The following is a 25,107-nucleotide window of genomic DNA, read 5'->3' as shown; positions in this document are numbered from 1 at the left end:
CTGATCACTGGGCCTGTCCAGTGAAGAACGTAGCCAGGGTAGATTGGAGTGAAACCCTTTCTTCTTTACCACCTAAAACTAATAAATATATATAATTTTATATATCATAAAAACATGCATGTGTGTGTATATACTATCCCTTTAAGACTCATACTGCTCTTTAACCTTCATCGCTTCAAAATATAAGTTTCTCTGCACTTTACATTAGTTGGATCTTCCATTTAATGTTTAATGGAGGGATATTTGATGCTCTGTGCTTCCATCATTAAGAAAACTGACTAATCCACAGCAGTTTTGGAATGCTTAAAGTCATCATAAATATTATTATACTCCTACTGTAATCATTTAGAAGCACTTGTTTCAAGAAGCAAATGAGAGTGACCCACTGCCATTTATGGGTTTGGTTGTAGGTTCATCCTTACTCTAATTGAGCACTAACTAATTCTGCATCATTAAATCTTTTTCACATTTGTTGAGATTTCCCCTTAATGGTAAAGTTCAATCTCAACCACCTGCCCACACAATATGGTTTATGGAAGGCATAACTTGCCTCCCAGTGTTTTGAGATCATTTGTTCTCCCTAAATCCTTCCTTAGGTTATGTCTCAGAAATTACATTAGCAGCTAAAATTTCATCTACACAATGAAAGCTCTTTTGACATCCCAAATCCCTCTATGCAATTTGCACACAAAACTACCAACTTAACCAGGAAGATTCCTCCAGGGACAGTCTGAGAAAATAAATCCAGCATCAACCTGAAAAAAACAAAAAAAAAAAAGAAAGAAAGAAAAAGAAAATCTAGTCCCCACCATGAACAGATTGCTGGAAAGAGTGAAATATATAATAAAGAAATTCAACAGCTTTTTTACTCTTTAACAATAGATCTCTAACATTTTACTTAATGTGAAATTATTTGGCCTACGTGTGCATAGTCATAGTTCATAACACACTCTCAGCAAAGTTTTCCTGAAAAAAGTGAGAAGAAAAATGCTCATATGTCAAATATTAATAATTTTTGGACTATCTACATCATATATTACTCAATCCTCGGCCCTCTTCCCTTAGAGAAAATGACCAGCAGTTGGCAACAGTTTAATTATATTTTAAGGAAATATACAAAAACATAAAATTTATGTTCATAAGACATGAGCCAAAAAACATCTAACTGCCTAAGTATGGCCATTTTCAACTGCCCTCCATTTCCTTCACAGGCTCCACTTAAATGTTCCCCATTGCCGATTCCAGATATGTGTCTTAAATAAGTAATAAGATAATTAGCCCTGAAGAATACACGCTCAACAGTCTAGCTATTAAAATAATACAATACCTTGGGAAAAATAATGTATTATAAAAAGAAATCATGAAAACTCATTGGAGAATGGAATAAACTGGCTGCAATGAAGGACTAAATCAGACAGGTATATACCCTATATATGTAGAGGTTTCACTTCAGCTTGGAAATACAGGAGGCAGATCAAGGTTTGTCAAGGATTTCAGGAATCTGGGATCTAGATGAAAGGTAAAACTAAGCAGCTATATGAACCTGAGCATTTGTTAGCCTCAAGTCTAGGAGAGTTTTTTTTTTTTGGGGGGGGGGGGTTGTTTTTTCCACACTATAGACACTGAATAAATATTTGACCCAACTTTTTTCACCACTATTGCAATTATCTCAAAAGCCCTTCCAGGACAAGCAGTAATTTTAAGATTTAAGTATTTCTCTGACTTGGAGTCAGAGACTATTACAATTAGAAGGACCTTTTATGAGTAAGAAACTGCTGCTTTCTGACATTTATCCTCAACTACCTCAATACATTGGATCTACTCCAGATTCAAAAGGAAACATCTCATTTTCTCTAATGTCAGAATGCCTTAGGTCTGGAATGTGTTATTTCACACTGACAATTTGAATAGTTTGAATTCTAAGGAATCACAAGGGCTTTGTTTCTTATCTTAAGGTCAATCTTTACTTGAGAACCAATATGGAACACCAGTCACGCTCTAGCATCAACAGACCAGCTCGTGTCCTTAACCTCAGCTCTTTCATGACCCAGAGACAATGCAGACCAGCACCTCTGAAGCAATCTACATCTAGACCTTCCACTAACCCAGTTGACTCAGCTGAATAAGACTAAGTAGGACCAGCCACTCCCTGGAACATCTAGACCTAACCACTGTTTATTGACCTCCTCCTCTGTGCCCGACAGTAGCTAGACAGTGAGGATTCAGAGCTGAACAGGGCCTACCTCCTCTGGAGCTGAGTCTGGCAGGAAAGACAAACAAGTGAATTGCGAAACACTAATAATGAGAGGAGTATTGGGAAGAGATAAGGACAGGATGCTACAGTAACTCAAAGAAGAGTCACCTAACAGTGTTGGGAGGGTGGAGAAGGGATCCTAGAAAAGACATCTAAGAGAAAACGTAAATGACCAATGGAGGAGAGCAAAGTGATAAATCAGAGGGAAGAGGTTCCCATTTGCTAGAACAGGAGGAAGTGCAATGTTGCCAGAGCTTTGGCTGTTGCAACAGACAACGTCCCAGTGTTTTCCTAGGTGTGGCCTTATAATACACACAGAGTCCCACCAAGGGGAGTTTCTAAAAAGCATATTTCTAGGCCCCAACCTGGCCCTACTGGATCAGAATCTCTTCGGTGGATTGTATTGTACAAATTCATCAAGTGACTTGAATTAAAGCTGAGGTTTGAGAACCACTGCCATGGCAAGCAGCTCCTTCATGCAGGTGACTGCCAATGTCTGAGAGGTGAAAGTAGTCATAAATCTGTATAGAAAGATGGTCAGCAACAGAGAGCCTCAGGTGCATCCCCAGTCACAGGGTTTGGAGTTTAGAATAGATCTGATTTATGTAAGGGAAAGGGTTTGCAGTCATGGACAAATTACCACACCAGGAAACTGCCACAGAATAAAATGCCAGCATAGAGAGACCAGATCTGCAGGACAGGGCAGTACCAGAATGAAGGGAAAGTTTATATGATATGTAACCAGATCTTAAGACCAGAGCTAAATTGGCAGCATAGGTGACCTAATGCTGACTGCCAAAATGTTGGCTCAGCTCTGCATCTGGAAGTCAGGTGGATGCCACTTTTGAAAGAAGACTGTTTCCAGGGCTGATAAAGCAGGCAGTGCTCCACATATCCTGGGAAAAGATGGCAGTGTTTTGGGGTGTGCTATAACTTAACATTCTAACAAAATCATCCCTTTTGCGCTACTATTCTCAGTGTTTATAGATATACAGCTCTCAATATTTCAATATTTATCTCTTTTATAATTAGGTAGAATTTGTTCATATTCCTAACCAGATCTAAATCTTGACTTGTAATGTCCGTTAACATTAATTGGAGAACTACTTTAATATTTGGGATCAAACACAAAGTTTCTGATTGTTTTGTAATTCTGAATTGCAGATCACTGCTGGCCTTTCTGTCAGTACAAAACAAATACAATCAAAGTCCCTTTATTCAAAGCCACTTTTCTGTTTTTACTCTCCATTTACTGGGTATTTAATTGCACTCACTGTTCCTAAAGACTAGCACTGTTTTGCTGGTCATAGGATCGGTCGAAGGAATTGTGCGCAATATCAAGCAAAAAGCCATAGCTGTGTCATGTTCTATTAATTAAGAGAAGCCTAGTGTTCATACTCCTGGCATACCTGATGGCCATTCATCCACTTCCAATACTCAGTAGTTCTAATGAAAAGGTGTACAACATCCTCCTCAACTATTTTTTTAGTAGCATGTCAAAGAAGTCTCTGGAATCAGAAAGATCTGGATTTCAATTTCACATTGCACTGATTAACTTGTATGAACTCAGGCAAGTTATTTATCTCTGAGATGATTATCTGTAAAACGCATACTGTCTAGCTCCATAGGTCGTTATATTGCTTTGATAGTAATTGAGCTAATTCTATGCAAAGCATTTAGAAGAGCACATGGTAAGTTAATTATGACTATTTTTGTTGTCGTTTTTGCTGTACCCACTCCCTGTGGGTACTTTGAGGTCACATCCACAGAAATCACCTGCGTTTTGCTGGGATGTCTCCCCTTATTAATGCAAAGCACCCCATTGGTATTTCCAGGAACTCCCCAGCAAACATTGCCTGCGTTCATGATCACGTGCAATTTACTACAACATCACATCCACCATACCCATCTTCTTCTGCCTGGTCCCCGAGATACTGACTCTGTCCGTGACTTGATGGGGTCTTTCCACTGTCACTGCTGTCACTGAGAATGCTCATTTCCCAGCCTATAATGTTGCCTTCTGATGCTCTCAAAGCCCCAGGGCACTGAAGCCACAATGATGTCCTACTCCATCACTTGGTATTGGATCAGGGCAACTGAGTACCAGCAATCCACAGAGTTTCTTGTGAGAACAATTATTTCAGTGGGTATCTGCACCATACAGTTCAACCTGGGTCCATGCTCTGAACCAGGGTAACTATTTTAGAAAGAAATGATAAGCTCTTCTTCAACTCCCCACACTTCCAAGATCTCACTCTCACCTATTCACCCCTAGCCCCCCCCATCAAATAATTGTGCCAGGAAATTAGTGCAGTGATGCAAAGTAACAGATATGGAGTCAAATTGCTCAGGTTTAAGAGGGGAATGACAACCTCCCTGCACCTGTTTTGTTTTCATCAGTAAAAGTGATAGAGTAATAGAATCTCACTTGCCCAGAAAATTTTAACGCCCAAATGAGACAATGTATTTCAAATACTTAGCTTGGTACTTGATCATAAAATTAGCTCAGTCAACAGTGGTTTGGGACATTAGCTATCACTCCATTACTTGTAGGAACAGCTGAAGACAAAACAAAGACCTCCTTCACAACTGTGCCGGTTTGAAAATACTATGTGCCCCCGAAAAGCCATGTTTTAATCCTGATTCAATCTTATGGGAGCAGCTGTTTCTTTTAATCCTGATTCACTGCAGTAAATTGGAGTATTTTGATGAGCTTATCCCCACAGAGATGTGGCGCACCCAATTGTGGGTGTGATTTTTTGATTAGATGGAGATGTGACTCCACCCATTTCAGCTGGGTCTTGATTAGTTTACTGGAATCCTTTAAAAGAGGAAACATTTTGAAGAGAATCAGAAACAACAGAAACTTCAGAGCAAAGTGACAGAGATGCCAATGCATGGAAAACAGAGACATGGGTGTTTGGAGATGCTTGGAGCCCAACACCTGATGCCATGAGATGTTGAGCAAGCCAGAACCTGGGGAGAGCCATGGGAAGCCAAAAGTTGAACGCCAGCCCCAGAGAAGCAAAGTGAGGAACCCTACAGAACAGAGGCTGAAAGCAACAGAGCCCAGGAGCAAGGGAGCAGCAGATGCCAGCCATGTGACTACCCAGCTGGCAGACCTATTCCAGACTCATCAGCTTTGCTTGAGTGAAGGTAACCTCTTGTTGATGTCTTAATTTGGACATTTTTATAGGCTTAGAACTGTAAACTTGTAATTTATTAAATTCCCCTTTTCAAAAGCTGTTCCAGTTCTGGTAATGCATTCCAGCAGCTTCTAAACTAACACAACAACTTAACTGCATGATGGACATTTCCATTCCTATAATGGTGTGGTTCATTTTGCTTTAATGGCTCTATGGGCAAACAGCTATTGGGATAATACCCTTAAATGTATGTTCAAATGGTGAGAAAATGATATGGAAATTTGTTTTTTTAAACCAGTAGCCAATATATCCTATGTAATATTGAAACATTAGGTTTAGAAAAAGTACACTCTTCATTTTATATAAATTTGCAAAGAAGCAGATTAGTTGACACATTGATTTAATTACAGTTTTATAACAATTTCCCCACAATTGCCCCCTTATGGAAAAAGTGGACCATGAAATATGTTCACATAAATGCAAATTAAAGCAACTCAATCCATTGTAATAATAGCTTTTGTATATCACCTGTTAGTATAAATTTTATTTCACATTTGTTATTTAATTTAATCCTCATGGTAATCATGTAAGGAAAGTATCACATATATTGCTCCTATGTCATGCATAAGGAAACTAAAGCTCAGAGAGGGTAGGTAAATTATACAAGTTTAAACAGCTGACAATGGTGAAGCCAGGACTTGAATCTAAAACTTTCTAAATCCCAGGCCAGTACTTATTTACTGCAGTGCTGTTGGTTAAATTTAAGTGTTTGCTTTGATCAATTCTTTATATACATTTTATATGCAAATTTGTTACTCTCCAGTGCTGCCCAATTCACTTACTGAACGTTCCAAAAGAATACATTCTATTGTATAGCATCATATTATGATGTCATATGATGCCAAGGACAAGGATGCCTTGTCCTTCTCTGACCTCTCTCTCCAGTTCTAAACTGGGAAAGATTATATGCAAAGAAAATCCAGGAAGCAGTTTAGGAAAGAGTCAAGGATCATGAGTCACAATCACTGGGTGCACCTGAGCCTAGTACACTGGGTTTCTGAGACTCTTTGAGGAACCCGTGGGAAAATACAAAATTGATCGTGAGAACCAATGCAGGACGTCAGTGGGTGTGTTCATGTCCTTCTTTACATTTTCATTAGGCCGCTGGTTCTCAACCATTGTTGCATCTTAAAAATACCTGGGGAGATTTCCAAAAGTAGTAAAGCCGGAGCCCTATCCTGGACCAAGCAAATCAGAATCTCTGGAGGTGGGACCGGGATACAGGCATTTTATAAGAACTCCCCAGTTACTTCACTAGACTGGGCTAACCCCAGACCTCAAGGGCAAAGACAAGTTAGGAAACAACAGGGGCTCTTGGAATAAATGCCCACCACTGCTCAGAAGAGTGACCCTCAAAAGAAATGTGTTGCGCTGCAGCTGATCCAGTGGAGAAACAGGAATCTGTGTCAAAAGACAGCTAGAGACTCATCATTTCAGCTCTAGCAGAAAGCTCTAGGAGAAAACAGGGACTATTCTTTACTTCATCCAGATTAAGTGCTCACCCAGGTTGTCTGATTTGTTTCTCAAATAGGGAGGAAAGATTATTCCCTCCCTCTCAGTGTGCCTTCTGTGATTGCGTCAATAATTTTATTAAGACTTTGTTTGTCAGGGTCATTGGTTGGTTGGTCTATTTCCACCCCCCTTTAAAAAGGGAATATAATCATTCAAAGTTCAGATGTCAAGAAAGAATCTGGAAACCTAAAGCCTCACAATTTAATCCTTACCAACATATATATCTTTTTGGTCCTCTAAAATTTCTTTTAGATCCAGGATTTTGTAAATTAAAAGCAGACATCTGATTTAATTATAGATACTGAATGTTTAAGAAATAATAGAAACACTGATTTTACTAATTTTTACATTTGTATGTTGAATGCACACTTCTCTCATTGTAAATGTTGATGTTAACAACAAAACTGAAATAAGTGACCTATTAAAATTTAAATGTGACCCATTGTTTCTTGCATCAATGTCAACTCCAACTCCTATATGGGAAAAATCCCAACTTTGCTCTTGATTTACACAACACAAATATTTTTTAAAGGTGAAATCATTTTTATGTGTTTGTAATATATTTCAAATAAAGATATAGTCTTGTTGCTACTATTTTGAACCAGCCCCATCTACCCTGATAAAAATACAAGTTATAGATTCAAGAATCTCCATAGGAATTCTTTAGCTCTGTATCAACAGACAAAGAAATCATTCTTGAAATACATCTGATGACATGATAGACTGGTAAAGTCAAATCTCTCCAGAAGCAAAAATTAACTATGATTACTTGATGTAAGACATCACTCAAACCAATCAAATGTTATTTTGGGAAATTATAAATTTATATCCAGCGTCAGTTTGTCACTCATTAAGTTCTTATAAGAATGATTAGGAAATTATCTTAATAAGTAAACGTTAGTCTTAACCACTTCTTAGTTTGATGCCTTAAAAATATAAGTTTATATCAGTCCATTGGGTCTTGCTAAAAGTGTCTGCCTGCTTGGAAGGTTATTTATTTCTAGTATCAATAAACTTTATCCAGACTGACAAGAAATTCTTGCCGTACTCCATCCTGCAACAAATCTACCTACCACATGTTAGCACATCTTTTAAAATACAGTTTTATAATTAATATAACGAATATTTACTAGGTACCTACTATGTTCCAGGAAGTGTGTGAGATGCTGGGGTTACGTGAAAAACTCATTATCTAAAAGGGTTCCCATACACAAAAGCTCTAGAGCAGGCTGCAGCCTCGCCAAGGTGTCATTTAGTGACTGACATAGATCACCACCCCTGGCAGTCAACAATGACAACAGGCAAAGCTGCTTAACAGGGAGTCACTAATCTTCCAGCTGTATTTTGCTTGTCACCACTTTGAAAGATGCTTACTTTGAAGATCTCAATTGTGTGGAAGAGAAAAGCACCATATAACCTATAAATCCAGGAGCAGAGAGGTTTTAGAGTCAGAAGTAAATCATCTTATCTGTAACTCAGAGAGATCACAAAGGAGGTAAACACGGTAAAGAATATACAGAAAAGATTCCATGAACTGGATAATGAAAGAGTCAATTTCTTATCCAATAGACATTTTAAACTGGGGCAAGAGAAAAACTTAAAAGACTTCTCTCCTTCCCTTGACCAAAAAAAGAAAGATACAATCAAGGGAGAATTTCCAGGCTGCTCATTGTACCACAAGGATTTGTTCTAGTTATATCTACCTTTCAGTGAAATGCATGGATTTGTAGATTTGCTTCCAAATTACTTCCACCATAATTGTCAATATTCTCTTCCATCCTTATTGAATGAGAAAAAGACAAATGAGTTTCAGATGCATCACTGATCATTTACCAATTCCTCTAAATTGTAATAGCAAAACTTCTGAAGTTGAGTACTTGACCTTGTTCATCAGGATTAAATAGAGTGTGTGTATGTGACTATAGTTTTTATATCCGCAATCATTTCATTTTTTATAAAAATCATTCAACAAAATAGTGATGTAGTTTCAGTTTCATACAATGTATCGAATTTTCAACTTTTTCTCCATAGAGACAACAAAGAGGGACAATCATAGAAAATGTCTAAAACCCAGGACCAGGGTTAACTGCTTTTAATTTAGTCTAACCCACTGAAATCCAGTAAAATCTCATTTATTTGAACTTTATTAATTTGCAATGTGTGACACTCTACATGGAATTTGGCTGAAGTTCATCTGTGAAATTAGATCAAGATTCAAATACCAGTTTACAGCTTCCAAATAAGTTCTCTAAACATCCATTTCTTCATCTGTAAAATGGAGATAGACTCTTGTCTGTTTTTATTTTTAATCATCCTTACTGCTAACGATCTATCCCAACCCACACCCATCTCTTGCCTAAAATAATACAGTAACATCCTAACTAGTCACCCTGACTCTATCCTTGACCATACAATCCTCCTAAATTGCCCAACGGCTGGTATGATTTCTAAAAATCTAAGCCAGAGCATGCCACTCATCTACTTAAAACTCTCTTTATGACTTCCCACTTTACTTCTTCTCTAACCTCAGCTCCATGCTCTCCCTAGTTTTCCCAAGGGGTCACTCTCCACTCCCATTACACTGGCCTCCTACCTCTCCTACATTCTGCCCAAGCCACTGCCTCTGACCTCTACACCCAACTGTTCCTTCTGCCTGGACTGCGCTTCCCAGGAAAGTCACATGGCCTGGCCCGCGGGCTTCAGCCCAGATGTCACCTTCTCTGACAGAGTTATTCAAAATTATGCTCCATCCCTAATCCTCTGGTCATCATGCATTCCTCTTAACTACTTCAATCTTCTTCATAGTACTTCTCAGAATGTGATTCGGAATATGTTTTTGTTTAGGATCTGTTCCCTGCCACCCGCTTAAGCTCCATGAGAGAAAGGTTTTGTCTCTTTTATTCACTGATGTATCCTCAACCCAGAGAACAATACCTGGCATAGAGTAAATGTTCAGCAAATACTCATGAAATGAATGATTTCTTCCTAGAATGCCTTTCTTTTACAGCCTATTTTGCCTAAAAATATCTTTAGTTTTCTTAAAATATCCAGTAATTCAAGTTTTTCAACAACTCAGCTTGGATTTCCACTCAATTATTCTGAATTAATGGGATTCTGTCAAATGGAGTAAATATATGCAGCAATTCCATTTTGAAAGACAAAAACACTGTAAAGACAAAAATATTGTCGTATATGCATTTTGAAATCTTCGGAGGATTTCATTTCATTAGAAAATGAACCTAATTTGTCCTTTTTGTCCATTCTGTTTAAGGTCTGAGGAGATCCTATTTATGATGCCTTGTCCTTAATAACTTTGGTTAATTACACAATAACTGGTAAAAACATATAATATTAAATTTTTAAATTCAATCAATTCAGTGTTTGAGTTATAAACTTTAAATCACCCAAACTAGGTGCAGTAGCTTTAAAATATGGCCCAAATCCTTTGATATTACCCCCCTGGGAGGTAGGGTCTACCTCTCCACCACGTGAATCAAGCCAAGTTTATGATTGCTTTGACCAATAAACAACAGAAGAGATTTCTGAGGCTAGTGCAGGATAGGTCATACTTGGTTCTCTGGGGACACTCACTCTAGAGTAAGTTAGCACCATGTGAGAGGGGGAACTACCCTGAAACCACCATGGTGAGGAGGTCATAGGTAGCTGCTCCAGTCGACAGTCCCCACTGAGCCCCCAGCTGACTGTCAGCATCAACTGCCAGCCAACTTGGACCTGCAGCCCAGTCAAGCCCCCAGTTGGCAGCAGCTCAACTGGCATCTAACCACAACCCCACAAAAAACCTCAAGTGAAAAGGGTCCAATCAAGCCCTTCCTGAACTCCTGTCCCATGAAACTGAGCATAGAATCAAATAAATAAATGTTGTTTCACACTCCTAATTTAGGGAGGAATTGATTACGCAGCAATAGAAACTTATCCACCAGGAAATATAAAAGTTGAAGTTCTCATCCTATGCAACTTTATACCTGGATTGTTCTGACTTCATTTTCAACATGATAAGAAAATGATCCTAGTAAAATGTAGTCAAATATCAACATCACCTATGATTCACATGGCAAGATAACAAATATTAAAGGTGGAAGACATCGTTGATATCAATACCCTAAAAATGTAGCCCACAGAAGAGATGTCAAACATGAGGTTCATGTAGTAATAAATATTTTGCCAATGTACTTACATGTTTTATTCACTTTACTCTAAAATAATGCTAAATATCCAATCTGGGAATAATACTGAATTAGAGTTGAGTTAGTATGAATGAAAGACCTCATAAATTAAAATTCAGCTTTATTACTGTAGTTGGACAGTCTTACCTTTTTACTGTAGATGTACTTCTTCAGGAAATAAAACGAGATCATTCTAGATTTCAGTTACACCACCTAACAGCTACCTCTAGCATTAGAGGCCGAGAACAAGGTCTTTTTCCCTTCTGTTGACAAACCTTCCTAAACACAGCATCCTCAAACTGTGTGATATTTTTCCTCTTAGTTCTCAGAACCCCCAAAGTTCTCCCATACAAATGAAAAAAAAAAACAAAACTTTATTTACCAGTTGGGAGGACAATTCCACTTTCAAAGGAAGAGTATCTCTGATCCCAGACCACATAGGGCTTTATAGCGATCGTAAACTTCATGGACATGCTGTCACCTACACAAAGGACCACCACCATCTAAATGCCAGCCATTCTGGAGTAAAGTGGACAGGGTGAGGGAGACAGTGACCCTGTTCCCATGGCTAGCCCATAGTGAAAGGTGATATTTAAGTTTTGGGAAATACACATGCTTTATTTTCAACTCAAGATAAATACCTAGTTGAACAAAAAATAAAACTATTTCCAGTGCTAACAAGCAAATGAGTAGATTTTACAGAGGTTCTAAAAGAAAAAAGGTATTTCCTCTGTGCCTAAGATTATTTATATATATATTTTTAGAAAGATTAAAAAGTAACGCACTGACAAAGTAAGCAACTAATCAAACAATTAGAAATTTAGGTAACATTGATTATATAAATATGTACATTTGTATACAGAGTGATAATTATAAAAATCAAAGTACAAATATTATTGTATTACTTTCAACCATTTTAAACTAAAGAACAGAAAATTTCAAAGTGCTTGCTTTGAAAGCTTATGGAATTATCCATGTGTAATAAGTCCAAAATTGCTATAAAATGTAAAAATTATCCTTTTTTTCCACCTACAGGTAAGTCAAAATTGCTGTGCAATTTTTCTTCAAACTTTTTGAAAAGGAATTATCCAAAGGAAAATCTCTGAAGCTGCACAATACAAACTTTGGGTTTAGAAAGAAACTTTTCTCAGTGTTTGAATCTATAGAACACCAGACAAAACATACTACCCTCCCACACACACACCCACTCTGTAATATGTGTGTGTGCTGGTTTGAATCTTATGGACCCCAGAAGAGCCAAGTTGTTTAATCCTCATTCAGTATTGCTGGGTGGGAGCTATTTGATTATCCACAGAGGTGTGACCCACCCAATTGTGTGTGGTAACTTCTGATTGGATGATTTCCGTGGAGGTGTGTCTCCACTCATTCAAGGTGGGGTTGCTTACTGGAGGCATTTAAGAGGGAGCCATTTTGGAAAGAGCTACAGAGCCCACACAGCCAGAGAACTTTGGAGATGATGAAGAAAAATTCCCCTAGGGGAGCTTCATGAAACAACAAGCCTGGAGAGAAAGCCAGCAGAAGTTGCCATGTTTGCCATGTGCCTTTCCAGTTGAGAGAGAAATCCTGAACATCATCGGCCTTCTTAAACCAAGGTATCTTTCCCTGGATGCCTTAGATTGGACATTTCTATAGCCTTCCTTTAGTTAGGACTGATTTCATGGCCTTAGAACTGTGGACTTGCAACTTAACAAATTCCCCCTTTTAAAAGCCATTCTGTTTCTGGTCTATCGCATTTTGGCAGCTAGCAAACTAGAACAGGGTGTTTAACAATTTATTCAACAAAATTTTATTTAATGCTGTGTACATTAATTTGGTGTGGTTGTGCATGTATGAATGTGTTTTTATTATGTGAATACAAGCATGAATATATCTGTGAGATCAAAGCCAAAAGGAAAGTCTGTCAAAAAACATATACCAGTAGCTAAAAAAAACCCACTACCTCAAAGCACTGGAAATTATCCTCTGGAGCAGTTATATAGATGTAAATGTCATAAACATTGATGTTCAAATCATATTGGAGAGTGGAGGTGAGAACAGCCATATCTCAAGGGTATCATTCTAGAGAATGGGAACTATCATTGGTTGGTGAAGATGGATAGACACCCACACTGGGGAGAGGACATAGAGGGAAGGTGGGAAAATATAAGCTGTGTTACATCACTGATTGAGAGAAATTAGAGAGACTTCTTCTCTACCTTTCAATTCAATAATTTAAAATGAAATTGTTTTAGTTTCCTTGGCTGCTCATGCAAATTGCATGGGTTGGCTTAAACAAAGGGACATTATTAGCTCACAGTTTTGAGGCTACTGGAAGTCCAAATTAAGGCATCACCAAGGCAAAGCTTTCTTCCCAAAGACTGCTATCTTCTGGGACTGACTGCTGGTGATCCTTGATCCCGGGCTCCTCTGTCACATGGCAATGCACATGGCGACCTCTCCTGGTTTCTCCCTTCTCTTCTGGGTTCTGTTGATGTTCAGTTTCTTGCTTCCCATGGCTCTCTCTACATATCTGTCTGAATTTCATTCTGCTTACAAAGGACTCCAGTAATAGGATTAAGATCCAGCCTGATTGAAGTGGGCCAACTTAAAAAGGGTCCAACGAAAGTTCCTACTTAAAATGGGTACACCCCCACAGAAATGGATTAAGTTTAAGAACATGTTTTTCTGCGGTATACAGCTCCAAACTACCACAGAATGTGATTGTTTTTAAATATTTCTGACGCTGCCTCAAAGACTGCTTAAATTTGTGGTTGTTTTAGTTTTAATGAACAACGGTGAAAACCACTGATTTCATTTCTACAGCAATAGAAAGAAGGGGTTGGCTATTAACTTTTCTCCTTAATTTCTGGGGAACCTATATTTCAATCCCTTTTTATTTTGCTGAAACTAGGTAGCAAATAGTAGTAAACTAGATATAAGATGCTCATGTGAAAAATAATTCACATTGCTACCAGAGATTAAAAAAATAAAAAAAGCTCTTATTACACTGCTGCAGCAGCCCTCTACTCCCATAGCCCATCATATTTGATTGCATTAGCAGGTAACTCTTGTCATTACGAGAATACAATTATGGGAAATCCAACGTGTTAAACAGTAATTTCTACAGAGAGGCAATTAACTTATTTATTATAAAAGTCAGACCCTAGATTTCCAAATAGTTATTCAGTTTTTAATCCTGGTTTAGAAATATGATGCAGACATATCAGGAGCTTATTATTTCATCAGCGAAGTAAATAGGAAAAAACCCTGGGTCCTAGAAATCAAGAAGAAACTGCATTTTTAAAGTGGAAAGAATGACATCATGCAGAATGCTGATAAACAAAACTCATTAGAATCCATGTTCCCTCCATTGCTGCTGCCTGGATTCCCAACACTCACCTTAACAAGAGGAAATGGCCCACTGTGAGAAAACAGTGCCCGCTGTGAAGCTGAAGTAGCCAAGCACACCTGACTGCTTAAGCCACAAATGTCTCCCCAAAGGACAGTGCCCTGAAAAACCACAGACCCTGGTCAACATAAAATATCATCCTACAAGAACATGCACGCTTAAAAGTAATTGTTCTACCACCCTTAATTCCAAGCTTCTCTGGAGCCATCTGACTTCAAACACTGAGACTCCTATATCTGGTCCTTTAGAGATCGGCTCAGACCAAGCCTGCTCACCTGGTTATCCTTCAGCTCCACCTAGATCAGGCCCAGGGCCTCATTGCAGATTGCTAGATAATACTACCCTCTGGCCACGATCTCCTGTCATCACCAACATCGCTACCAGTAGGGAAGCAGAATCCCCAATCCAGCTCATACAGGGCTTCAGTCTACCCTACATGGTTGGGTTGAAAAGAAATTTTAAAAGAGAAAGATAACAGTTTTTAATCTTCTGAGCAGGATATTGATGACGTAGTTGTCTTCTTAGTTTTCCCATCTGCTACAGCAAATACCTCACAACGAGTTGGCTTAGACAATAAGTGTTTATTGTCTCAAGGCTCTGGAGGGTCAAAGTCAAAACCAAAGCATTGGCAAACCCATGCTATCTCCCCAGGGACTGTATTAGTCTGGTGCTGGCTTGCCACCATCCTTGGAGTTCCTTGGCTTATACCTCTGCCTCTATTGCATGGGATCTCGCTCCCTTTATGTCTGCTCTTTTGGTTTCTATTGACTTCCAGCTTCTTGCTCCTCTCTATGGCCTTCTCTGACTTCTCTTTATAAGGCCTACTATAGGCCTTATAAAGAGAATCAAGGCTCATTCTAATTCAGTTGGGACACACCTTAACTAAAAATAACATCTTCAAAAGGCCCTATTGAAAATGAATTCATACCCACAGGGATGCAGATTAAGAATAAACCAACCTACCACATCAATGTCAACATCATTTTAAGGATACCTTTGCAAGAAAAAAGATATATAATCAAAATAATGGTACACAGGGATTTGTTCCGGAATGCGATGCCGACTTCTTGACCAATACCTCTCCAGACAAAGTGAAACTATGTCTCTGCGGTTCTCCTGGGCCTAGGCAGAGTAAGCCACCAGTTTTCAATGACTGAGAAGTCGTGACTCAGCTCAGTAAGTGCTGGAAGTTTGACCCTTACTCCCCAGGCCCAGGTCCTACCTTTCCTGCCAGAAGCTGCTGATAGCAACAGCCACCCTGCTTAGCAACCAACACAAGGCTGCTGAATTGTCTCTGCACCACACCAACTGGAAAACGTGAACCTTTATTCTCAGTACATTTGATAATCAGAATAACATTACATTTCTCCCAGAGAATACACTTTTCATCTCAATTTCAAGTAGTTTGCTGTGTAGTAATCAGAGGGAGACCCAAATTTTGAACTTGACCTTTACGCTATAACGAATATACCCTACATCAAATACCCTACATCAAAGAGCGAAGCTATTCCTCCAAACTCCTTTAAAACCCAATACGATGTTTTGTTGCTTCAGAAACCCACAGCACAATCTGCACTACATTACAAATTTTAAGCAAAGAATCTTATCTATATTTTCTTGTGCATTCTAGAACTCCCCCAAATATCGATCAGAGACAGTGCCCACATTCCAAGACCAGTACCGCAAGGTTGCTGTGAGTTTGGGAGGAAAAGAATTAAAGTAACAGATGTTTGAGTTGCCTGGTCCTGTTATTTTCAAGACTTCCTCAACAATGCAAAATTTTAAATTAGAAATACACTATAGTTCTGTCGTTCCCCTATGGAAATTTTTTAACTAAAACCAGAGTCTAGGAATTCATTTTCAAACAAAAATTCTAACTTTGGTTTTAAGAGAGGGAAAAGAAATCCTCTTAAAAGGCAAGAAAATTAAGTCCCAACAGACCCCCCTTCACCTAGGACGGCAACAGGGGGTAGGAGTCACTGGGTGGTAACTGCTGTTCTCCTGCTCTCGCAGACTTCATGACTCCATGGGGTGTGCTCTCCAGGCTTCTGGTGTACAAAGGGGAGGCTGTAGGGGAAGATCTCCGGCTTGCTACAGCTACTACAGTTTGTGGGTCTGGCCCTGCCACTCTTGGGATAGCTCCACAGGAGGTATTCCGACTCACTTCAAAGACAGAAGAGCTTTAGAAGCCCCTCCAAAAGGCTTGCCTGCATCAACTCAGCCATCAATACTTTCAGACCCCACCAGGGTTTGCATGCCCTGCAAGCAAAGTTATTAGCTCCCTCTTGGACTCAGAGGGAAGAGTGAGCAGAATCTGTTGTTTTGCTCTCAAATCTGCATCCCTAGTGGCTGTTGGTTCACTGTATTAACTTACTTCAAAGGGACAGCTAGACAGGCCTTAAATTATACAGGATTTCAGAAGAGCTCTCGTCCAGGGCCTTTTTGGCTGAAGATAAAGACTGGATCAACAAGTGAAAACTGGTAAAGTAGTGCCAGCTCTATTTGGATGTAAATGCATAGGAGGAAATCGATATCTTTTTGTTTTTGTTGTTGTTGTTTCCAAAACTCTTTCGTACTAGATGAACTTCTCCATCTCTTCCATAAAACCACTCTCAACTACTCTAGCCCACAATGGTCTCTCCTTTTTCAGAACTCTTAAAAATACATATGGTATGCGCTGCCAACTTACCACTTTATTAATATCTACCTGGATTAGTCTCTGTATTATGTTTTCAATACTGATTCCCCAAATTGATTTTGAGTGTCTCAAGGGCAGACAGACTGTCTTATACCACTTTTAGGACCTATCAAGAGGATGGTAAGGAGAGGGGGGAATCCAAGAGGATCATTTGGCGCATGTCTCATATTGAAAAGAACCCTCATATTTATACTTTTGATGATATCTCTAAATGAGGTTATACCTAGTCTTTCATAGACATACTGGCCAAGTTTTGTTCCAAAGGAGAGCTTTGTCCAACAACTTTAAATTTATCAGTTTCTACAATTCTCTTTTGGCATCACTTTATTGTTTAATATCCCAGGAGCCTCAAAAATTAGAAGTGGCTCAGACTGTCTCAGACTCTCTGTAGTCCCTGACATCATATTACAAAGGAGATACTCAGAAAACGCTCCCTAAGGGTCAACAGACATTTAGTGGATGGAAAGAAGGAGCAAAAAAATTAAAAATAAAAAACTGGCACAACCCTTGTCTATGACTTAACCAGAAAGCAGAGTCCCAGAGCTACTGGAAAGTACCCTAGGGTGACAGGTTAGAGCCGGCATCCAAAAGGATGGTGTCTTCAGGGTTCTCCCTCCTTCTGGATAACTATTTCCTTTCCTTCCTGGCTAATCCCAATAGTAACAAGAGAAAGGGAATGTCTTTCTCATTTCATATTGACATTATCTCCTGGGCACCCTTTTCTGCCCCACTCTTGATTTTCGTTGCTATGGTAGTCCTGTACACTGAATCTCCCTGGCTCTCTGCCTTCTGGAATATTCTAAAACAGCATTCCCTATCCTTCTTTCCAGTTAGGCATGGCCCCGTGGCTCGCATTGGCTAGCAAAATGTGAGTGACATGAGCCGTGCACGACCGGCCACATCTCCACTGTCCTGCTCTATCGTGAAAGCAGAGATGGAGTTCCCTCCGCTAGCCTAGGGTGAGAATGAGCAGAGCTCGCAGCTAACCAGTGGGGACTGTTTATCATGAGGAAGAAAAAAGTCTCTGTTGTTTAAAGCCACTGAAATCTTGAGTTTATTCTCACCACAATATAGCCGACCCTATGTTGTTTGATAAGGGCAGGGATTAATGTTTAATCCCCTGTTTCCTCAAACTGAAGTGTGCATATCTTTGGGGTTCCACTGCTCTATGCCAGGGGACTGTAGAAGCCACAGGATAAAGAAGACACATATTTCCACAGCATCCACTGCACTCTATGTGAATTCAAATGTTATTTTAATATCAAGACACACGTACATAGATGGGCAGAAAATTTCATAAATTTTTAAGTTAAAATGGGAGACTTCAAGGAATTTTTGAAACACGGGTTTAGAGGATGAAATAAGGAATTAGAAGAGAAAAGGAAGCTTGGAGAGAAGCAGCCTCAGTGAGCAGAAGAGGAAACGGATGCACAGAGAAGCCATGTGACATCCGGTACCACGCACCCGGTTAATTCCAATCCCATCCCTCTAACTTGAGTGTTATAAAAGTCAATATTCAGTTTCTATGTCTCAGGATTTAAGTGTGGCCAGTGCTTAATACAAACATTATTACATGAACAACATTGTGATGTGCCCTGAGCCCTGTAGAGTCCACACCATGTAATGTTCACATGCATTAATTCACTTTCTTACTGACTCCTCTTTCACGTACATCATTCTAAACAGATAAACTGCTTTGCTTTTGCTTTTGCACAAGTCCCTGCTCATTTTGAGAGGGCAAGGCTGTCATGGGTACACTTTAGTTTCCTTTGTGTCCTCTCAGCAAACAATTTTTTTCTGTAATTCTCTTTAGATGAAACATGTTTTAGAACAGTGGGTACCACCCTGAGTCAGCTTTCAGCAAGCCTGCTATTATTATTGCAAGCTGCAGAAGGTAAGCATGTAGCAAGTTTCCAAAAGCTCCCCAACTAAAGGGCACAGGATTGTCCCTGCCCTACTTGTTCAAATTTGTTCCCTGCTCTTCCTCCTGAAAATCCTCGGTCCTAGTCAGGGCTCTCTCCCAGGGACATCCCAAACTGATTCTACTGCCAAACCTTTCACACTATTTTAACATACATGCACACTATGCCTGTTTTGCACAAATTCTTTCCCCTACCCCTCTAAATGCTGCCTAAACTTCAATGCCTAACCCAAATCCCCAGGCCTCCTCAGCACTTTTAATACTTACCCTCAACAAAAGTCCACTTCTGTAAATTCTGATAACAATTTCTGTGCTTGGCATTATTCTAATATTCATTCTTATTCTGCTTCTCATCATGTAACTGCTTCATTGTGTATATCATGGTTCTTTAATTTAATCAAAAAATCACTGTAAAAGAAAAATACAAGATCACGGTAGTAGTTTGGAGCTATCTATGCCAGAAAAACTTGTTCTCAATTCATTTCTGTGGGTGTGAATTTTTTGAATAGGAACTTTTGATAAGGTTACTTCAGTTAAGATGTGTCCTGGTTGAATCAAGATGGGTCTTAATTCTATTAATGATGGCCTTCTAGGGAAGGTCACAAGGAGAAAAGTCAGAGGGAACAGCCAGAATCTTGAAGTCAATGGAACTAAGAAACCAGGAAAGGCTGCCATGTGCATTGTCCTGTGAGAGAAAAGCCAAGGACCAAGGATTTCTGGCAGTCAGCCCCCAAATGCCACAGTCTTCTGGAAGAAAACATCATCCTGATGATGGCTTGGTTTTGGATCTCTCCTAGTCTCAAAACCATGAGCCAGTAAAACACCCATTATTTAAGCCAACCCATTGCCTGGTATTTACCCCAGCAGCCAGGGAAACTAAAATCATCACAGAGAGGAAGAAAGAGGTGGAAATCAAAGAATGAAATGCTTTATGAGAGACCTACATGGAAATATCTTCATATTTTGCCCAATTCTTGATCATTCACTTTCAGAAATATTCCAAGTCCAATCTATAATGATAAAGAAGGTACACAAAGCCTCATCTCTGCCTATCTACCATAATAATCACCCCCAAAACTGTCCTTTGGAATCATTCCAAAATGAAGACCAAAACTCAGATGAGCTACTACTCTAGGAAATGGACTGTGCTTCACCAGCAAGGCTAAAGCATCAGTCAAGGATATTGCTTAACTCTAGTGGTGGGAGCTTGCAAAGCAGCAGTCAACAGTGACGTGTCATGCATTACCAGAACAAATCAACACCCAACCTCTGTCAGCAGCAGACCCTGTCCTCAGCCCTTCCAGGTATAATCTACTCCCCAAATTAACCTGTATTACAAAAGAGGGCCGCAATGCACAAGCATCCTTCACACATGTAGGGGGTGTGATCTTGATGTTGAAAAGGCAGATACGTATATCACATTAGCTAGTTTACCATAGGAAATGAAAGTAGGAGAATTCTATTACCTTTGGAATACCTATGTCTACGTATATCTTAATATTTTGGCTAAATGGCAAACTTAGCAGAGAATGGAAATTTTTCAGCAATTTTCTATATTAGACAACATATTGTTGAAGACTGTAGATCACTTTTCCCAGCTCGACTAGATGTTGATGGTTATGCACACACATATATAAAAACTAACACATACAATCTTCCTTGAACATTTACTTTTTCCACTTCAAAGAAACTTCAAAAACATCAATTCTTTGGCCTATACCAGTATATATAATTCTCAAATAGGTTATCATTACAAAAAAAAAAAAAAGAGAGACTATGTAGTACAGATAGTCATCCATATACAGGTAAAAAAAATACATTCTTTTAAAAGTTTCCTTCAGTTTGTGCCTATTGCTTTAGAGCAGTAATTCTCAACCAGGGATGATTCTACCTCCTGAGAGACATTTGGGAATGTCTGCAGACATTTTATGCTGTTATGGCTGGGGGTAGAGGATGCTACTGGCATCTAGTGGGTAGAGGTCAGCAATGCTGCTAAACGCCCTCCAATGAACAGGCCAGGAGCCCACCACAGAGAATCATCAGGTCCAAAACGTCAATAATGCAATGTTGAGACACCCTGTGCAAGGGATGAAAGCAATTTATAATTCTAGGAAAAGAATGCTTCTTTGTTTGGCTTTGTTTGGGGGGAACTACTTTAATGGTCCTTTGGGTCATGTAAAAGAAAAGCAATAGTCTTATTTGAAATAGGTCATTTCAGACACTAAGGCCTAATAATGGCTTTGTGAGCAGCACCTCTATAGAGATTGTTATGGTGTCTGCTTCCTTTTAAATTCCTTGGCTAGGGTGAGAAATGGGTTGGGAGTCAAGGAGAAATGACCTAAATTTCCAGAAAGGACTGATTTGAGGGGATTCCCAGCCAAGGGGAGATAAAATGCCCCCCAATAGTGGGCAAGGGGAAAAAACTACCAGTCAAGAGAATGCTCCCAGAGATAAGCATGAAGATGGCATCATGAAAACTTGTAAGTTTTCCTTTTTCATGTTGCTATTCTCTTATAAGACCTCTAGCCTCCAAGAAAAAAGTTTTATTAAACACTACAGCTCAGTGTTTGTTTTGTTTGAAGAATTACGTAAGAGTGCTTGACTACGATGCTTTAGGTGAAGGTATATGAGGAAAGGCACAGCTGAATGGCTAAGTGGATTTCTATAGATATGAAAGTGAACTCAGTCAGCCAGGTATTATAGGGAAGGTGCACACCCAGGGCTGGGGACTTTCGGATTACACATGTGTACAGACACTGGTAACTGCAAGTATACAAAAAGCCTTCTGTATGCTACCATGGAAGGGTGCCCAGTGTTTCACCACATGGTCTGGTACTACTATTGCATTCCAGAGGAGGTCTAAAGGACAAAATGTAAAAGTGCAAACTATTCCCAAATGCAGCTTTAACAGAATGTGCCTGTCTAGAAATCTTAACTGTAAACTCTCTCCCTTAGTTCATACCAACTCTCTACCTCCGGTTTGGATTTTTCCTTACTTCAGGCAAAGTCTATTAAGTAGACAAAACTCTAATTAATTTAAATTGGTAGAGTTTGGGGAAATACTTAGTTGTGGAACCAAATGTTAAAAAAGGTAAGTTTTGTCAACTAAAATAGGCCAATTTATTCATTTATAAATCAGCAAGTCAGATTTTATTATCCTGTAGATGTCTTCCCTCCATCCATTGACATGGAGATGAGGCATTAAGTGTTGGATCATACCTAGTGTGATCCTCAATTCATTATTTTGTTTGAACATAGGCAATTATATTGCAATTTGCTGATTGTCCTTCGTGTGAATCTTAAAAATTAGGAATTAAAACCCACAATATTCTAGGTTTCCTGACTGCTGAAACAAAGGGCATACAATGGGTTGTCTTAAACAATGGGAATTTATTGGCTCAAACTTTTGAGGTTAGGAGAAGTTCAAATTTGAGGTGGCAGCAAAGCAATTATTTTTCCCCAAAGACTGTGGCATTCTGGGACTGGCTGATGATCATCTTCTGTCCTTGGCCTTTCTGTCATGTGGCAGCGCACATGGTGATATCTTTTCCTGTCCCCTCTGGCTCCAGTTTCTTCCCATGGCCTTCTCCCTCTATATCTGAATTTCATTCTATTTATAAAGGATTCCTACAATCCAGTTTAAAGCCCAACCTTATTCACTTAGGCCATACCTTAATGAGGTAACATCTTCAAGAGATCCTATTTGTAACAGGTGAACACCCAACAGAATGCAGACCCAAACTACGACCATATCCAAACTGAGGTACAAAATTCAATCCACTGTGCCTCTTAAAATTCTGTTACAGGGCAGTGCGATGGTGGCCTAGTGGCAGAATTCTTGCCTTCCTTGTGCTAGAGACCCGGGTTCAGTTCCCGGTGTCTGCCCATACAAAAAAAAAAATTATGTTACAGATAGATAATTATAAATTGATTTGAATTTTAGGGGGTGGATGCAACCTTTTAAATTCTTGGAATAATGAATTCGAAAAGTTCACAATTTACTATGCAATCTAGTATTTGCTTCTTTTTATTCACCCTAAATTTACATCTCTATAACTTAAATGACAGCCCCTAGTTTATTGCTTGATGAACAAATCACAGTAGAATAAATCCAGTCATTATCTCATCACTTTAATCACATCACTATTTTGCTCCTATCTTCTCTTAGCCTTCCTTTTATTGGATGGACGATACTTATTTTCTGTAGTCTGCCTTCATAGTCCACCACCCACAATTGCACACACTGTACATTGCGCACAGCTTCATCATTCTAGATACCCTCCCTGTTCAGCTTCATGACAGTTTCCAACAAAACAAACACAGAGTTGTATAACACTTTGGTCCTGTTTCTATGTGACCTGTACATTTACTAATGAGATAATTTTTGGCTACAATAGTTCATTGGGTACATGCCTGAAATAAGGTTTTGTCGTTCTTCAGAACTAGCAGACGAGATGTTCTTTATTTGCTCTCTTAAATAAATGGGATGGAAGAATCAAAGAAGTGGGAAGTATGTGCTTCTTGGGAGGAAGGGTGACTGGAATTTTCAAAGATGTTTGACATCTCCCTGCCAACAAGTCTCTGAAGCAGTCTATAACCTCTTATGGTGGTGCAAACACAGTCAGAAAGAGGTAATAGTGAAACAGCCCCTGTTCTATTTTGTTATGCTCCCCATGTCCACCCTCACCCTAGTCAAAGTATATTCTTACCTTTTATTGTCTCCCCTAATAATTCTACCTGATAGCATTTTTTCCAGGCCCTCCAAAAACCAGAAGCCAAGATGGTCAAGGATTACACAGTCAAGGATTTCATTAGTGAAGTACAGGTGAGTGTAAGCAGGGAGGGGGCCAGAGGAGATTGGGAGACTGGTCAGATCACTCTGCAAACCTTGCCCTGAGTGAGGCAGAGAGGGAGGAAGGTTGGATGGAGGCATTCTGGACCACAGAGCAGTATAAGGTTCAGCAAGGCATTGAGTTAGTCCTTGAGTTAAATTCTGTTAGAGGCATTCTGGGTCTCCCGGGATACTAGTCTGCCTTAGTATCCCTACTTCTGCTAGTCATTGGCTGCAGCAGTCCTTGGGGAACATGGTGTCATTGCAAACATGTAACACGGTGGTGAATTTCAATGTGCAACAGCTGGGGCCCCCTGGTCAATTTTATTCCTTATACTTTGAGGTCTTCTTCACACATTCTGATGGCACCTCAAGTATATGACCAAACCAGCTATTTGACTGGTGTCAGTTTTTCAGGTCTGCTATAACCAAATAGCACAGACTGGCTTGCTTAAAAACAAGAATTTATGATGTTACAGTTTGGGTGGCTAGAAGTCCAAAATCAACTTTTCAGCACATGATGCCTTCTCAGAAGTTTGTAGCATTCTGATGGTGCCTGTAGGCAATCTCTGCTTCCATCACGCAGCAATCTCATTCCATCTCCTCCTGTGATTTCTACTACTACTGTCCAATTTCTTCCGCTTGTCAAGTCTCTAGTCATATTGGACTAAGGACCACCCTGATTCAGCTTGGCCTTAACATCGTCACAAATCTTATTTATAAGTGAATTCACACTGACAAGATAAGAGTTAGGACTTGAACCTGTCTTTGTGGGCAACATGATTTAATCTTCCACAAATGGGAAGGGGCTTGGACACCAATCTTGACCCTACCAAAAATGACCTTCTGTGGGCCACTTGCAATTGATGCTTTAATTACTGATTAATATTTCAATACTAAATAGTTGCATACCAGCTGAGAGTAAGAATAAAGAGAAGGAAGGGCCAACTTTCCTAGGATTACCAGAACAGTAGGAGAAAAGTAGCAGACTTGAAAGAGCGCTTAAATCAAGAAACTGTCCATCTATGTTAGCTGACCCAGGCTATGCCACTCAGAGCCCCATATCAGGCACATTAGCACGTTGCCAACCTC

The 25,107-nt window shown here is 39.4% G+C and overlaps 1 long non-coding RNA gene across 1 annotated transcript in view; it reads right to left on the bottom strand.

The window, feature by feature from the left end:
• Nucleotides 1-19,503: 19,503 nt before the first annotated feature.
• Nucleotides 19,504-25,107, bottom strand: part of LOC143665344 (uncharacterized) — a 187,914-nt gene continuing 182,310 nt past the window's right edge. Inside the window, exon 3 of the long non-coding RNA XR_013166894.1 lies at nucleotides 19,504-19,592. This is a non-coding gene — a long non-coding RNA (uncharacterized LOC143665344). The remainder of the gene's footprint in view (nucleotides 19,593-25,107) is intronic.

Source organism: Tamandua tetradactyla, chromosome 21 (assembly GCF_023851605.1).
Source record: "Tamandua tetradactyla isolate mTamTet1 chromosome 21, mTamTet1.pri, whole genome shotgun sequence".
Taxonomy (NCBI): Eukaryota; Metazoa; Chordata; class Mammalia; order Pilosa; family Myrmecophagidae; genus Tamandua; species Tamandua tetradactyla.
This window is presented reverse-complemented; position numbering and strand designations above follow the sequence as displayed.